Here is a 15830-nt window from a genome sequence, read left to right on the forward strand (position 1 = left end):
TCTCCCGATCGTAATGATGGTATTCTTGACCGAAGCCACTACTATTCGGTCGAGTAGCTCCTCAATTGGCATCACGAGGCTGAGTGCACCCCGAAAAATGGCGACAGCGCATGGCGGCCTGGATGGTCACCCATCCAAGTGCCGACCACGCCCGACAGCGATTAACTTCGGTGATCTCACGGGAACCGGTGGATCCACTGCGGCAAGGGCGTTGCCCTCAAATTTACTTAGCCCTGAAATAATGCACGCACACACAAAACACTGCTCTGACAGCGACAGACAGTCGAACGTGTTGAGGATGTTGCACAAGTGCCGTTCGTAGGCGAAAACAACACCACAACCTGCAGGCCGGCCTGAGTGGCCGAGCGGTTCTAGGCGCTACAGTCTGGAACCGCGTGACTGCTGCGGTCGCAGGTTCGAATCCTGCCTCGGGCATGGATGTGTGTGATGTCCTTAGGTTAGTTTAAGTAGTTCTAAGTTCTAGGGGACTGATGACCTCAGAAGTTTAGTCCCATAGTGCTCAGAGCCATTTGAACCATTTTGAACAACCTGCAGGCTTGCCTAGCATCTGCATTTATGTTCAGGCATGCATTTGTAGCAGTGTTTCCAAATTTTTATCCAATCTCTGTACGTCATGAAAACGCTTCCACTTACGTTTCATTATATGCAAATTTGCATATTCTTCCAACAATTTAAACATATTTAACACGCTGAACGTCTTCTACACAATCGAGATTAGAGCGTACGGTAAAGACTAAAGGAAGAAAGACTAAAATCTGCCGTCCCATCGACAACTAGGTCGTTAGATACCTAGCACAGTAGTTGGTTAGGGATGTATGAGTAAGGAACTTCGATTTTTTTTCTCTTTTTAAAGAAACCTTACGAAATTTAGCAGAACCATGGAAAATCTAAATCTGGCGGGCTTGACTGGGATTTGAAACGCCGTTGTCTCAGCTGCGAGTATCGTGTCTGAACTTCTGTGCCACCTCACACAGTCAGTGCTAACGAGACCCAGTGAAATGTAATTACAAACGGTGTATTGTGAGAAGAGAATCGAAGCGTTAGAGATGTGGTGCTACAAAAGAACTTTGAGCATTAAGTGGACTGATAAGGTAAGAAATGAGGAGGTTCTCTACAGAATCGACGGAGAAAGGTACACTCTTTGACATAAAACTCGAGCGGCCGGCCGCTTCAGAGGCTAACGTAAGTCCGCGCCGATCGCGACATGGGACAAGAAAACTGACCAACTCGCTAATTCTCTAAGTCCGGCTATCTGCACAATCTGGCAACACTGTACACTGCGGCACTTCCTGGAGGAAGTCTTGTCCGATGTTAGAGAACGCAGAGCCTGTTTACGCTCGTGGTCTAGCGGTAGCACGCGTTCTTTCTGTCTATGATGGCTGTGGATCGAGACCAGCTGGAATTAAACACTTTCATAGTCTCTTCTGTCTGAATGGTGAACACACGAATTAATGGTAGCGCAGATTCAATCTATTTCACTTTCTGACACACCGATAACAAATTTTTATCCAGTAACCATTTTGCTGCAGATTTCTCGAAGATTGTCCTCCTCTGGATGCCTAGGCGGTAAAGCTCCGGGATACACTTTCTGGCTAACGGCAGCGGCCGTGGCGACAGCAGCGACGCTGCACTCCCCCGTTCTTTATCGAAATCGCCTGCTACCGCTCATCGCTTTTGATCATTTAAAACTCTTTATTATTTTTAAGTGTTGCTAAACAGAAAATTTCTACGATTTCCACTCACGCTCAAAAGCAACGGAAAATTACTCTATTACATTAATCGGAAAGAGCTGAGTATGGCTCGAAATTAATTTTATAGACTGGGACGAAAGTGATAGTTAAGGTCATCACATTTAAACCAGAAAAAGATGTCGTTTTTGAGGCTTCAGAGAACGGAAAGGGATTGCTAACACTGGTGTCAGGAAAACTCTACAGTTAAATGCTGTTGCAAAAATATAAAGGGGAGAAAGTATATTAATCAACATGTTCACTTCATAAACAATCTCCTCATGTTAGACCTATATGGCGAACGAAGCTCAAATTCGTATCGTTTCCGAAACTAGTTCACAGTGAAGCACCTTGGCATTTGCAAAGCAGACATCCGTCATATTAACATAATTTACTAAGTCGAAATTGCACGAAGATTTGTGTGTAATGGCACTCCTAAGATTTCGTATAAGGAATTTTTACTAGCAGTTTGCAACTCCATTAATTAAAATGGAATATAAAAAGGTTGTGTTCTGCGGCTTTCTGCGAGATTGAAACGCCATCTCATATAGCACTATTAATGCAACGCATAAGGGAAGCACTGACCTAACGACACACTGGCCATATCAGGCGGACTATAGTCATTGCGATATTGCCTGAGCCTCAAAACGCAATACGTGTTACTTACGTGAAGAACGCCGTTCTTGGAGACCAGAAATTAAATATACTTTCTGTCTCGTCTTACAGTGGGTTATATCGTATGAGTCTTCGATGTGAAATACGAACGCCATATGAATTTAGCGAGGTAATACCGGGCTACACCCGGAAGTAAATGCGCTATCACAGTGTTGACAAATATTTGCTACGACGCTGCTTGTTCTCAGCTCCCTTACGAGGCAGCTCTTCAGCGAAAAGCTTGTCGTGATTGTCCGATACGGTTCTTCACAGGGGAGACGCCCGCGCACGTTCGGTTGTGATGCGGCGTTCTCTCCTAATAGTTTCTGATGTCGCCTTGGGGTCTATGTATACATTTGAGGCATTCAGTTATCATTAATCCAGAATGATACAAGTTTCAGCTTCCGGCGTGGGAGAAGGCTGTTGACAACTGACAATATATCATTTCAGCGTAGGAAATCCAAACGGATGATTCAGTGTTTCTCATTCAGCTTAAAGCATGTAAAATAGTTTTCCGTAACGTTCATAATCATCTCATACTACAGACGAAGTAAAAATACATCTTAAGCTTATTTGAATTGAATATAATGAAAGATATCAAAGCTCTGCACCTCGATGTCGAATGTGTCCACGTGCAATCTTTTGCAGCATACACATAGAAAGTCACGATTACCACGAGAATGAAGAAATATGTTGGTAAGGATGGAAGCAAAAAGAGACACAGTCAACAAATATTCGATTCCTCAGGATATTCATTTCATTTGAGATTTAAAAAGAGGTAAAGCGGAATATTACTTTCGTTAACACGAAAGATATGTCGCACATATGGATAACGAGGACGTCTGCGTCTTCATACGTTTCCTCCCTGAAATCTGTATGCTCTCTTATATACTAAGTAGACTGATCATTGTTTCCATAACGTTATCCTCTTGTTTGGCCCCTAAACGATCAGTAGATTCCAAATGCATGTTTCTGCAAGAAAGTAGTTGTTTGAACCCTTCCTGTGTGTTTTTTTGCTTGGAAGTCATGAAGCAGACCACTCTGCCACGCCCCTCCCTCCCCCCTCGAGGGTAAGGCCTCAAAACTAAACCGTTTTTTTCATCCAGTGGCATAATTTATTCAGACTGCATCAGCACAAAACTATCAAACAGAGTCTTCCATTTACAGTTGCAACACTTTAACCAGCAGCTGACCCAAGTGTGATCCACGGTCATGGTCTGAAATTACGAGCTCTCTGCTACTGTGGCAATGTCCGTACTATATTTTCTATCCCACGGCACCAGTTTTTCTGGTAACACTGTGTTAAATGAACAGGAGTCGTTGCAGAGTTGTGCCAGCGTATCTGTCCTCCCATTGTAAACTTGTATCTCACTTCTCCTGTAGTGTTGATCACGAGGTGCCGAAGTAAAGGAGTATATTCTGCATGACGTAACATTCAATATTCCCATCTTTCATAGCCACTCTTCATGTGCATCGATACCAAATAGGGAGGTGAAAAATCTTGAGAGTGAGAGAATTACAGAAATAATCGTAATAAGAACAATCAAATAATGAGTGAAGTTTATTGCAAACCAGAACGAGAATGGCTGTGAAAATTAAAATCTATTAAAATAGGTTGATCGTTGAGTTGGCGCAATGCAAATATCTGAAGTTTATTACAATGCAGAACTAGAATGGCTGTGAAAATAAAAATCTATAAAAATACGTTGATCCTTGAGTTGGCACAATGCAAGTATCTTCTTAGCATTTTATTACTGAATTTAGTTCTGGATGTTTGCAAAGAAAAAGGAAAATTCGGTACTTCTCGCTAGAGTAATATAATGTGAATCAGCAACTACGCTTTCCTCAGAAGACGACTCAGGCAGGTTCCCAAGTAGCTAGCAAGGCATTGCTGCATTCTGAGCCTGACATTGCTGTGATGACGGTTAATGCAGATAGTTCCGATTATGTAATACAAAACTTATTGCAGGTTAGTTCGTAGGACCGTAATATTATATTTGCGATGTAGATGGCACATTAACGTGACGACTATGCGGATTACTCGTCAAAGAAAAAAGACAAAATTATGGGAACTGAGCGTTGTTCTACGCCACCAATGCTGAAAGAGAGTGAATGACCACAGGCGTGCCCAACACTTTCGAAAGGTCTTCCAAGTACCAAAAACAGTAGCAATATGATGAAAGCCTTGGACAGATCAGAATTGCCTCACTGCTATCTACAACCTGTTTCTGTCAGCCCTAGTGGTGCTGCGCTCCCAGACGCCAACCACATAGCGCATTACACCGCTGAGTTCTACGAATGAATTCTGTACTTCTACTGATCAGCTTCAGCGAAATTTGTTATACATGACTAGAATATCAGGTGTTATTATGGATAATAGTCCAACACATCGAAATCATTTGGCGGATTCACAATGAATGTAATAGATTACTGAAGAAGAAAGGAAACAATGGGAAAATGCGCTGATGTGCATTTTCATACGTTTTTATGTTCATAGCTGCCATAGTTAGTACATGAATAATAACCTCGTTTATTGCTTCAGTAACTGTTACCTTCTCGTTTGACACCGAGATGATGTAAACAACACAAAAAATGGCTCTGAGCACTATGGGACTCAACTTCTAAGGTAATCAGTCCCCTAGAACTTAGAACTACTTAAACCTAGCTAACCTAAGGACAGCACACACATCCATGCCCGAGGCAGGATTCAAACCTGCGACCGTAGCGGTCGCGCGGTGTAAACAAAGCAAATTCGTGTCACTGACAGTTAATTCTAGTCTGTTCCGGGGGTTATCTTGTTTTGTTGTTGATGTAAATTGGTATTCGGTGTGAAAACTACTGTCGCAAGTCCAGAGAGGTTTCCAGAACACACATGAATCGGAGGGTTTGGAATAGTCTCTCAGTTGTGACCTTTTGAATAGCAGTTGCCGCGCGTGGTGGCCACGCTGGCTGGGGCGCCGTGTCACAGATTTCGCGGCCGCTTCCGCCGGAGCTTCTAGTCCTCCCCGGGCATGGAAGTGTGTGTTGTCCATAGAATAAGTTAGTTAGTGTAAGTAGTTTCTACGTCTAGGGACTGATGACCCTAGCAGTTTGGTCGCTTAGGCACTAGAACTTAAAAAAGAGCAGTAGCGGAAGGAATTGATAAGATAAAGCTTTTGCAGAAAAACTGGAACTAATGGAAAAAAGCTATAGTTATGTTAATTGAGCACTTTACTGTAGCAGTGCTTCGTTCTCACAGTAGTAAATACTGCCCTTACCATAATCGTTGCTGACGTATACAGCTCGCAACGTGAAACATGAGAGTAGGGCCACCTCTTGCATGAAGCGACCATTTTGAACTGAAATACGTTTCCTAACTCAAAACCACTCCTTCTGTGGTCATTATTCACAATATTTGATCGACATGACAAGAAAATATTAAATGGATGTAGCAGATAAAACACCGTCCCACAGCCGCAAATCATTCTCATACCAACACAGTTGCCAAATAAGGCGTACGACGTCGTGAGTCCTTGACTATGTTAGTGGCAAGAAGATTCCGTTTTCTTAGCAGAAATTCTTCACGAAAGGATGGGGATACAATGCAATCCGAATGACAGATATGGCTGTATGCCTACATGTCTAAAAAGAGCAGAAAATCTAATTGTTAACCCTCTGAGTAGTATTCCCACGTCTGTGACTCGTATCATGGTTAAAGCCCATTTATTACCACTGTTCATGCTTACCGACTCTTACCTACATCATCAAATAACAGCAGAAAATGAGAGAAATACATTCGGAGTATACACCTTGATATTTGAATTAATTTTCGGATGTAGCAGGTTTTCTTTTTCAATAAAGTTATTGTTTCCATTTCCAGACAACATTTCATATCCTTCTTACTTCTGCTGCAGAAGTTATTTTGCTGTCCACACGGGAAACCACGCCTACGACTACCATCGTCTCATTTCCTCCGATTAGCCTTACTTAATTTTACTACTGCTCATTACCCTTTTATTAAAAGCTGTAAACCAAGAATAGAGAAATAACATCTACATGTAATGTTTACCGCGATGCAATCAGGAAACTGTGCTTATAAAAGCGCTCAGAACAGCTGAACGATCCTTTAAATTTGCAGCACACTCCAGACCGAATGAAAGAAAATAATATTAAGAGGAGCAAGTTGACCATAACGAGGGTGGGGTGGGTTTGATGTAGTGCCGTGAAGTTATACCAGTTTACGTCGCATTTAGTTCCTGATAGACCAAAATGTGATCTTGACACAAAAGCATCAGTGTACTCATATGGGAACTATTTCCAACGTGTAATTGATAGAATGCCTGGTCACATTAGGTAGCATTTCGCTTGCGGCCATCACTAATTTTAATTTCAGTCCATTCCTTGATGACGCACTGAAATGTTTTCCAACTTTTCTCATTGATTGCTACCTTAGAGATTTCTTAAAGCGTTATATCCTGTGTTAGTCACACCGTAAGTTAGACAACCATAAAGCTCTGACTTGATGTAGAAGATCAAATCATTTGAGCATCGATTCGAAAATACAAGAGACCACTTCTGAAGAAGGGCCTGCGGGCAACAAGACCTGGAATACAACACTGTGGGTAGTACAATGCCCATGTTTTACGTCACAAAGATGCAGAAGTGATTTATGCTTTTCGAAAAACTCATTTCATGAATGCTTTCGAGTCTGGTAACGCATGGGAAGGGTGATTTGTGATGATATAAAGTTGGGTAACATAGATTTCACTAGTTTCGTTGGATTTGAGAATGGGAGTCAGTTTGCGGGTAGTCGAGTGATGTGATGTTGGTCAAGACCGACTGCTATTTCTACATCACAGTGGCTGCCGTAGTGTTCCTGTTTCGGCAACACAAACACCACGTGACTGGGCACACTGCTCTTCACGTCACATGCTGCGAGTGGCCGTGTCACGTATGGAGTACCGGCAAGAACAGCTAGACGCTGGTGGAAAGAATACCAGCAAAGGGCCTATAACGGGTGGAAAAGAGGAAGTGGAAAAGGGAACATGCTCAATTCCCATAATATTATCTTTTTATATTGACGAGTAATTTGGATTGTCTTCACATCGCAAATTTAAAATTACGATCCTAGCAACTAACCTGTATTACATAATCGGAACTATCTGCATTAACCGTCATCGGAGCAATGTCAGGGTCAGAATGCAGCAATGCCTTGGTGGCTACTTGGGGACCTGCCTGAGTCGTGTTCGAAGGAAAGCGTAGTTGCTGATTCACATTATATTACTCTAGCGAGAAGTACCGAATTTTCCTTTTTCTTCGCAAACATCCAGGACTAAATTCAGTAATAAAATGCTAAGAAGAAATTTGCATTGTGCCAACTTAGCGATCAACCTATTTTTATAGATTTTTATTTTCACAGCCATTCTCGTTCTGCTTTGCAACAAAACTTCACTCATTATTTGCTGGTTCTTATTACGATTGTTACTGTCAGTCTCTCACTCGCAAAAGTTTTCACATCCCTATTTGGTATCGATGCACATGAAGAGTGGCTATGAAAGATGCGAATACTGAATGTTACGTCATGCAGGATACACTCCTTTACTTCGGCACCTCGTGATCAACACTACAGGAGAAGTGAGATACATAAAGTTAACAATGGGAGGACAGATACGCTGGCACAACTCTGCAACGACTCCTGTTCATTTAACACAGTGTTACCAGAAAAACTGGTGCCGTGGGATCGAAAATATAGTACGGACATTGCCACAGTAGCAGAGAGCTCTTAATTTCAGACCATGACCGTGGATCACACTTGGGTCAGCTGCTGGTTGAAGTGTTGTAACTGTAAATGGAAGACTCTGTTTGATAGTTTTGTGCTTATGCAGTCTGAATAAATTATGCCATTGGATGAAAAAAAAACGGTTTAGTTTTGAGGCCTGACCCTCGAGGGGGGGGAGGGAGGGGGCAGGCAGAGTGGTCTGCTTCATGATTTCCAAGCAAAAAAACACACAGGAAGGGTTCAAACAACTACTTTCTTGCAGAGACATGCGTTTGGAATCTACTGATCGTTTAGGGGCCAAACAAGAGGATAACGTTATGGAAACAATGATCAGTCTACTTAGTATATAAGAGAGCATACAGATTTCAAGGAGGAAACGTATGAAGACGCAGACTTCCTCATTATCCATATGTGCGACATATCTTTCGTGTTAACGAAAGTAATATTCCGCTTTACCTCTTTTTAAATCTCAAATGAAATGAATAACCTGAGAAATCGAATATTTGTTGACTGTGTCTCTTTTTGCTTCCATCCTTACCAACATATTTCTTCATTCTCGCGGTAATCGTGACATTCTATGTGTATGCTGCAAAAGATTACACGTGGACACATTGGACATCGAGGTGTAAAGCGTTCGATATATTTCATTATATTCCATTCAAATAAGCTTAAGATGTATTTTTACTTCGTCTGTAGTTTGAAATGATTATGAACGTTACGGAAAATTATTTTACATGCTTTAAGCTGAATGAGAAACACTGAATCATCCGTTTGGATTTCCTACGCTGAAATGATATATTGTCAGTTGTCAACAGCCTTCTCCCACGCCGGAAGCTGAAACTTGTATCATTCTGGATTAATGATAACTGAATGCCTCAAATGTATACATAGACCCAAAGGCGACATCAGAAACTATTAGGAGAGAACGCCGCATAAAAACCGAACGTGCTCGCGCGTCTCCCCTGTGAAGAACCGTATCGGACAATCACGACAAGCTTTTCGCTGAAGAGCTGCCTCGTAAGAGAGCTGAGAATAGGCAGCGTCGTAGCAAATATTTGTCAACACTGTGATAGTGCATTTACTTCCGGGTGTAGCCCGGTATTACCTCGCTAAATTCACATGGCGTTCGTATTTCACATCGAAGACTCATACGATATGACCCACTGTAAGACGAGACACTTATAAAGTGTATTTAATTTCTGGACTCCACGAACGGCGTTCTTCACATATGTAACACCTGTTTGTGTGTTTAATGTTGCGCTTTGAGGCTCAGACAATATCGCAATGTCTATAGTCCGTCTGTTATGGCCAGTGTGTCGTTAGCTCAGTGGTTTCGTTATGCGTTGCGATGATAGTTCTATATTAGATGGTAGTCCCAATCTGGCAGAAAGCCGCTGAACACAAACTTTTTACATTCCATTTTAATTAATGGAGTTGCAAACTGCTAGTAAAAATTCCTTACACGAAATCTGAGGAATGCCTTTACACACAAATCTTCGTGCAATTTCGACTTAGTAAATTATGTTAATTTCACGGATGTCTACTTTGCAAATGCCAAGGTGCTTCACTGTAAACTAGTTTCGGAAAAGACTCAAACCGACTGTCAACGATACGAATTTTACCTTTGTTCGTCATATAGGTCTAACACGTCAGGAGGTTGTTTATGAAGTGAACATGTTGATTAATATACTTTCTCTCTTCTAAATTTTTGCAATAGCATTTAACTGTAGAGTTCTGTCACTGGCGTTAGCAATTCCTTTCCGTTCTCTGAAACCTCAAAAACAATAACTCTTTCTGGTTTAAATCTGATGACATTAACTATGACTTCTGATCAACGTTAAATACTTCATCAACCCATACATGGAACTCGAAATATGCAGTGTTCCTGCACTGCTACAGAGCATGCATTGCAAGGTATTGACACAGTTTATCGCATAGACTTACCACAAGGATGATACAGAAACGGTAATACACTTTACACCACAGAAGCTCACTCTGCCTTGACGAAAACATGCGAATATTGGCCAAAAGTTGCACAAATAATTGACTGTGGAAGAAAAAGAAGCGAGGTATGAAGCATTTATAAATTCATCGAATGTAGTGTGTTGGTTTAATTTCGTCCCAGTCTATAAAATTAATTTCGGGCCATACTCAGCTCTTGCCGATTAATGTAACAGAGTGATCTCCGTTGCTTTCGAGTCTGAATGGAAATCGTAGAAATTTTCTGTGGAGCAACATTTAAAAATAATAAAGCGTTTTAAATTATCAAAAGCGATGAGCGATAGCAGGCGCTTTCGATAAAGAACGGAGGAGTGCATCGTCGCTGCTGTCGCCACGGCCGCTGCCGGTAGCCAGAAAGTGTATCCCGGAGCTTTACCGCATACGGCGTCCAGAGGAGGACAGTCTTCGAGAAATCTGCTGCAAAATGCTTACTGGATAAAATTTTGTTATCGGTATGTCAGAAAGTAAAATAGATTGAATCTGCGCTACCATTAAATTCACGTCTTCACCATTCAGACCGAAGAGGCTATAAAAATGTTTTACCCCATCTGGCCTCGATCCACAGACATCATAGACAGAAGGAACTCATGCTACCACTAGACCACGGGCATAAACCGACTACGTTTTCTCTAACATCGGACAATACTTCCTCCAGGAAGTGCCGCACTCTACAGTGTTGCCAGATTGTGCAGATAGCAGGACTTACAGAATTAGCGAGGTGGTCAGTTTATTTGTCCCATGTTGCGATCGGCGCGGACTTAGCCTCTGCAGCGGTCGGCCGCCGGTCGAGTTTTATGTCAAAGAGTGTACATATGAGAAACACTGAGGGACAGTATAATAAGAGACTTCTTAATACATCAGGGGGACAACTTCCATGGTACTAGAGGGAGCTACGGAGGGTAAAAACTGTAAGGAATGACAGGGATTAGAATATATCCAACAAGTAATTGATGATGTGGTGTGAAAGATTAACTCTTGAGATGAAGAGGTTGGCGATAGGAGAGGAATTCGTGGCTGGCTGCATCAGGCCCGTCAGAAGACTGACGACTCAGAAAAATTACTATGAAGGTGCAACTTGTAATTTTCTGCGAGTCGTGTCGATCATTTTAGTTTCATGGAACAGAAAACAATACCGCCGTATGTCAACAAGCCATGGCTGGTTAATACTGGGGCCGGCCGGAGAGACCGAGTGGTTCTAGGCGCTTCAGTCAGGAACCACGCGACCACTACGGTCGCAGGTTCGAATCCTGCTTCGGGCATGGATGTGTGTGATGTCCTTAGGTTAGTTAGGTTTAAATAGTTCTAAGTTCTAGGGGACTAATGACCTAAGATGTTGAAGTCCCATAGTGCTCAGAGCCATTGGAACCATTTGGTTAATACTGGTCGGCTTTCTGCTTCCATATTGAAAGCGTAATATGTATGCGTTTATGCTGACTGTCGACAAAGTAAATTGACCGATCAATGTAATCATATTGTAATGTTGCGAACAGCGTGAGACTTGAGCATTTTTAAGGCCTGACCTAATGGAGAGCAAAATCTAGAATATTCTTAACCATCATATATATAAATTCTCAAAATGATTGCCGAAAAAAGATCAAAGACAAGGTTTTAATAAATGAAAAGCACTTTTGTTCTGCAATATTACTTTCATTGTTAATCGGTTTTCGGCTTACAAGGCCATCTTCAGACATTTACTGAGTATTATCACCAAAGGAGTTAAATGTTAGCAAACAACATTGGAAGAGAAGTAACACATCTAGACTGAAGTAGAAACATACAGTAAGTAACATCTTTGCAATGAAAAAGTAAAAACTGAACAGTACATAAATAACAACGGAGTAGACAGGAAAACCTTTAGTACAAAATAGGAATAGCATGCCTATGTAACAGTTTCTATTAATAAACAAAAGTAATAAAATAAAATAAAATTAGTACTAGACAAGGCTGCATCAGGAGGTATGAAACATGGAGAGTGATACACAACCAGTTAAAAGAAGAGACAGTTATCAATGTAACTACAGAATACATAAGGAACTTAAGCAATATCAATAAGATAAACAGAAATAATTAAATGCAGGAAAATGGAAGTCTTTGAGGGAGCCTACAGTCTGAGAGTGCGGTGGTACTGCATTTTAACATTAACAATATAATCAAAGCAGTGGCTGTGTAACAGTTTTCATTAAATAAATGAGCAAAGTAAAATACGAACAGTATTTGATGAGACAACTACAAGGGGTGTAAAACATGGACAGTAATACAAGTACCAGTTAAAAGAAAGCCTTAACTATTGAAACTACAGTCTATGTGGAATACAAAGACAATTTCAACAAAACAAAACAACTTAATGAATAAAGGAAAATGGCAATATGTTGGAAGAGAGAGTTTGGGAAGTAATGAACAACAAAGATGATTATATGAAGTTTAGGTGAGGGGAAGTGTTGAGCTGTGTCTGGTCATTTAGAATGAGATCTGGACTGTGAGAAAGATGTTTGTTAATTTCCAGGACTTCCAGCAGGTTGAGTTTATGGCCTTTGTTTACTAAGTGAAGTACATGGGACACTGGCTGGTAGTTGTGACCCTCACTCTGTACATGCTCAGCAAATGCAGTCTGAATTCTGCAACCTCTAGCTGCGTTCATGTCCAGCAAACTGGTGCTTTTCATTTATCAAATGTTGTTCTACCAAGAACCGACAGAAGATTCTGTTAATATGACAAGGTTTTAAATTATCTTCATACAACTGAAATTGCAGATAGCTTCATGACGAATTGTAAGCATGATCTCGAAAACGTCTATTAAATTTCTTACCCCTACTCGTCTCCTCATGAAATTACAGTATGCAGTTTGTGGTAAGTTAGGGTTTTCAAGACATAGTATACCTTTCTCGTAATTATTGCACCAGACTTTATTATATTCTTCGCGAAACTACGTCATCTATAAATTATTGTGGATGTGCAGTGTCATACACACTTGAGAATGAATCATCGTTGCGCAAGACAAGCTCTAACAAGAATCCGTGGCCAGTTTATCGGAAAGAGTGTTATGTTTATTATGAATAAAGCATGATGTACAGTGTAAGTTGTGATTTGTTTACGTGTGTAGTTTCATGTGTAGCCTGTGATATAATTCAGTGTATAATACAAACAATTGTGATTTTCACTATTACGTTGTAAAAAGAAAAAATAGTTTGTTGAAACAAAAAAAATGCTGTAGATATCAAACTGCGTTTGTGAGCTGAACTTCGTACATGCTGTATCAAAATAATGTATTTCAACTAATAGCGTTGTCCAAGGAGAATTTGCCACTAATTAATCTGTCTGAGTAAAATAAATGAAGGTTAGATTAAAAGTAGTGTTCTGTTTTGCGGCTGCGGCGCTGGCAGTGGGAACATAGAGTTCTGTTCACGAACTTTGAAAAATATCTGGAAGTTACGAAAAAAGTGTACGTTGGTGAAGGAAATCTCAGGGGAAGTGAATCAGTACCTACGTGAAAAGTCTCGTGCTGCTTAGAGATATTAAAAGGGTAATAAAATACGGTGTGAAATCAACGAAAAAGTACATGGATAACGGAGGCTGTGCACAATTCAATCTCTGGTGTGAAGGCAGAAAATGTTTCTGAGGTAAAAGTGGCATTGCTTATAAGACAGAACTGTTTGTAAGGAGGACCTAGATTTTATGTGTGGATTTATAGTGCAATAAATTTCGTAGCGTTACTCGAAAGATAACAATGGGGACTATGAAAGTTTTGTCAGTTTTAATTTCTGTGATTTTTACACGTATGTCACCTCCAGTTACCAACAATCTTACGCCAACTGTTTCAAACTTACAGGGACATACTTCGGCAAGAAAAATGTCTTCTGGCTGAAATTAAAATTACCTGTTACAACAATTAGTTAATGAGTGGAACTGCTTCGCTGTTAAATTGAAGATATATGCCGCTACATACTATCAAAGAATAAAACAGGGAACTGCAACGATCCATCTTTGACCATCGTCAAGAGAGGTAAGCGTATTAAAGTTAAATCGCGGACCTGACAGTGATGTAATTTTTCTCTTTCAGCGAATAAAAACGTAGGGAATAACGTGCAGGGTAAATTGCGTAATGCATAGGAATTAATTAATTAATTAATATTTTCTCGAAAGTAACAAAATCAAATTTAAGTGGTATGCGCATTCGTTATGTCAACATGCTGAAGTGCGCCATGTGTAAATTTACAGAGTCAAACGAGATACTTTCATTTCTCGCGCAGTTGGAAGTAAGAATAGTCCACTTAATTAATAGATGGTGAACCAGTCACTGTCACTGTCAGTTAATTTCATTATCACACAAATTTGATAGCTCTTGTGTATTAGCAGTATAGCGAAGTATTTTGCCTTCCGTGTAATGTATATGAGTCCAAAGGTTGCGGGTCTTCGCAGCCATCTCAGGATTTTGAATGTGGCGTCATTTAATACTGCGTTACTTCGATGATATGCCGTGGTAATAGTAAATCAGTTTGCCTACAGAGGAGAGCGAGGAAAATCTTAAACTTCTATTTGTACTCTGTATAAAGAGTAAATAAAATGTGGCAATGGCGACTGAGTATTTCTAAGGTTACATCACATCGTCAGTCACTACTAAGATGGCTTCATTGGCATGTAACCCACCATGTTAAAGAAACTGATAGTTTTTTCTAAGACCTTTCATGTACAGCAGCTTGCGTTTTCAGCTCCGAACTGTCAATACTTACCATTTTGCGGCAGATTTATTGCAAATTAACCATTTTATTTTGTACTAACTCCGTGAAACGGTACGTATCTGGTGTGTGAGCGAGGAAATATGGTGGAAGATCGTTGTGGTGACCACGGAGCTGAAACTCATATACAATTATCTTGCTTTCTTATTGCTTGATTTTTTTGTGTTCCCTGTTTGTTTTCGTTTCGTAGTAAGCAGACTCTGGTTTCACAACATTGTGCTTCCGATTACGACTGCTCGTGTGTGCTGTACTCTTTGAATTGCACTGTAAATACGTTGCTAGTATTGTGATTAAGTTCTGCTCGCATCCGTAATAGGGCTTTGGTAAATGATTCCATTTTGAGTTTGTTAAACGCAAAACAGAAGCATGGTGTTTTGTGGACTTTTGCGTATTTTTTACCGCCTAAGAATCTGTGCGTGAACTGCTCGATTTAAATGCTTGTTAAGTATATTGCTTTTATTCTAATTCATTTTTGTTTGCAACCATTTTCCGTACTTTTCTTAATGCTGAACTCCATGTTAGCATGTTTTGACAGTATCAGCATTCAGTTTCATTACATCTTGTCACAGAGTTAGTATGTAGTTCTGCTTTGAATGGTGTTACTTCTTGTCACTGAATATCATGGGATTCACAGTGGCTTGCAAAGTTTGGATGTAGATGTAGATGAGTATGCTTGGCAGTCTTGCTGACTCGATATAGTTCCTTGCCAATGTTAAAAATGCGATACTAGTTATGCAAATGTTTTCACACGTTATTAACGGGTGCTACAAACAGTATATTTTAGCAGAAGTAAAGGAAAATTTCGGTGGACTCCACTAAGTGCGAGAGTAAGAAAAACGGATGAGAACAAAAACAATGTAGAATACGAGCAGTATACTTCCAATACATTTAAATAGAGCAGTTCACATACGGATTGGTAAGCAGTAACAAACAGAC

General features: G+C 40.5%; 1 non-coding gene across 1 annotated transcript; it reads left to right on the forward strand.

Moving 5' to 3' along the window:
• The first annotated feature begins 351 nt into the window (after positions 1 to 351).
• Trnas-gga lies at positions 352 to 435 on the forward strand. The gene is given in 2 exon segments: positions 352 to 391; positions 401 to 435. It is a non-coding gene; the product is annotated as a tRNA-Ser (tRNA).
• The last annotated feature ends 15395 nt before the right edge of the window (positions 436 to 15830 follow it).

This window comes from Schistocerca americana, chromosome 4 (genome assembly GCF_021461395.2).
Source record: "Schistocerca americana isolate TAMUIC-IGC-003095 chromosome 4, iqSchAmer2.1, whole genome shotgun sequence".
Taxonomy (NCBI): domain Eukaryota; kingdom Metazoa; phylum Arthropoda; class Insecta; order Orthoptera; family Acrididae; genus Schistocerca; species Schistocerca americana.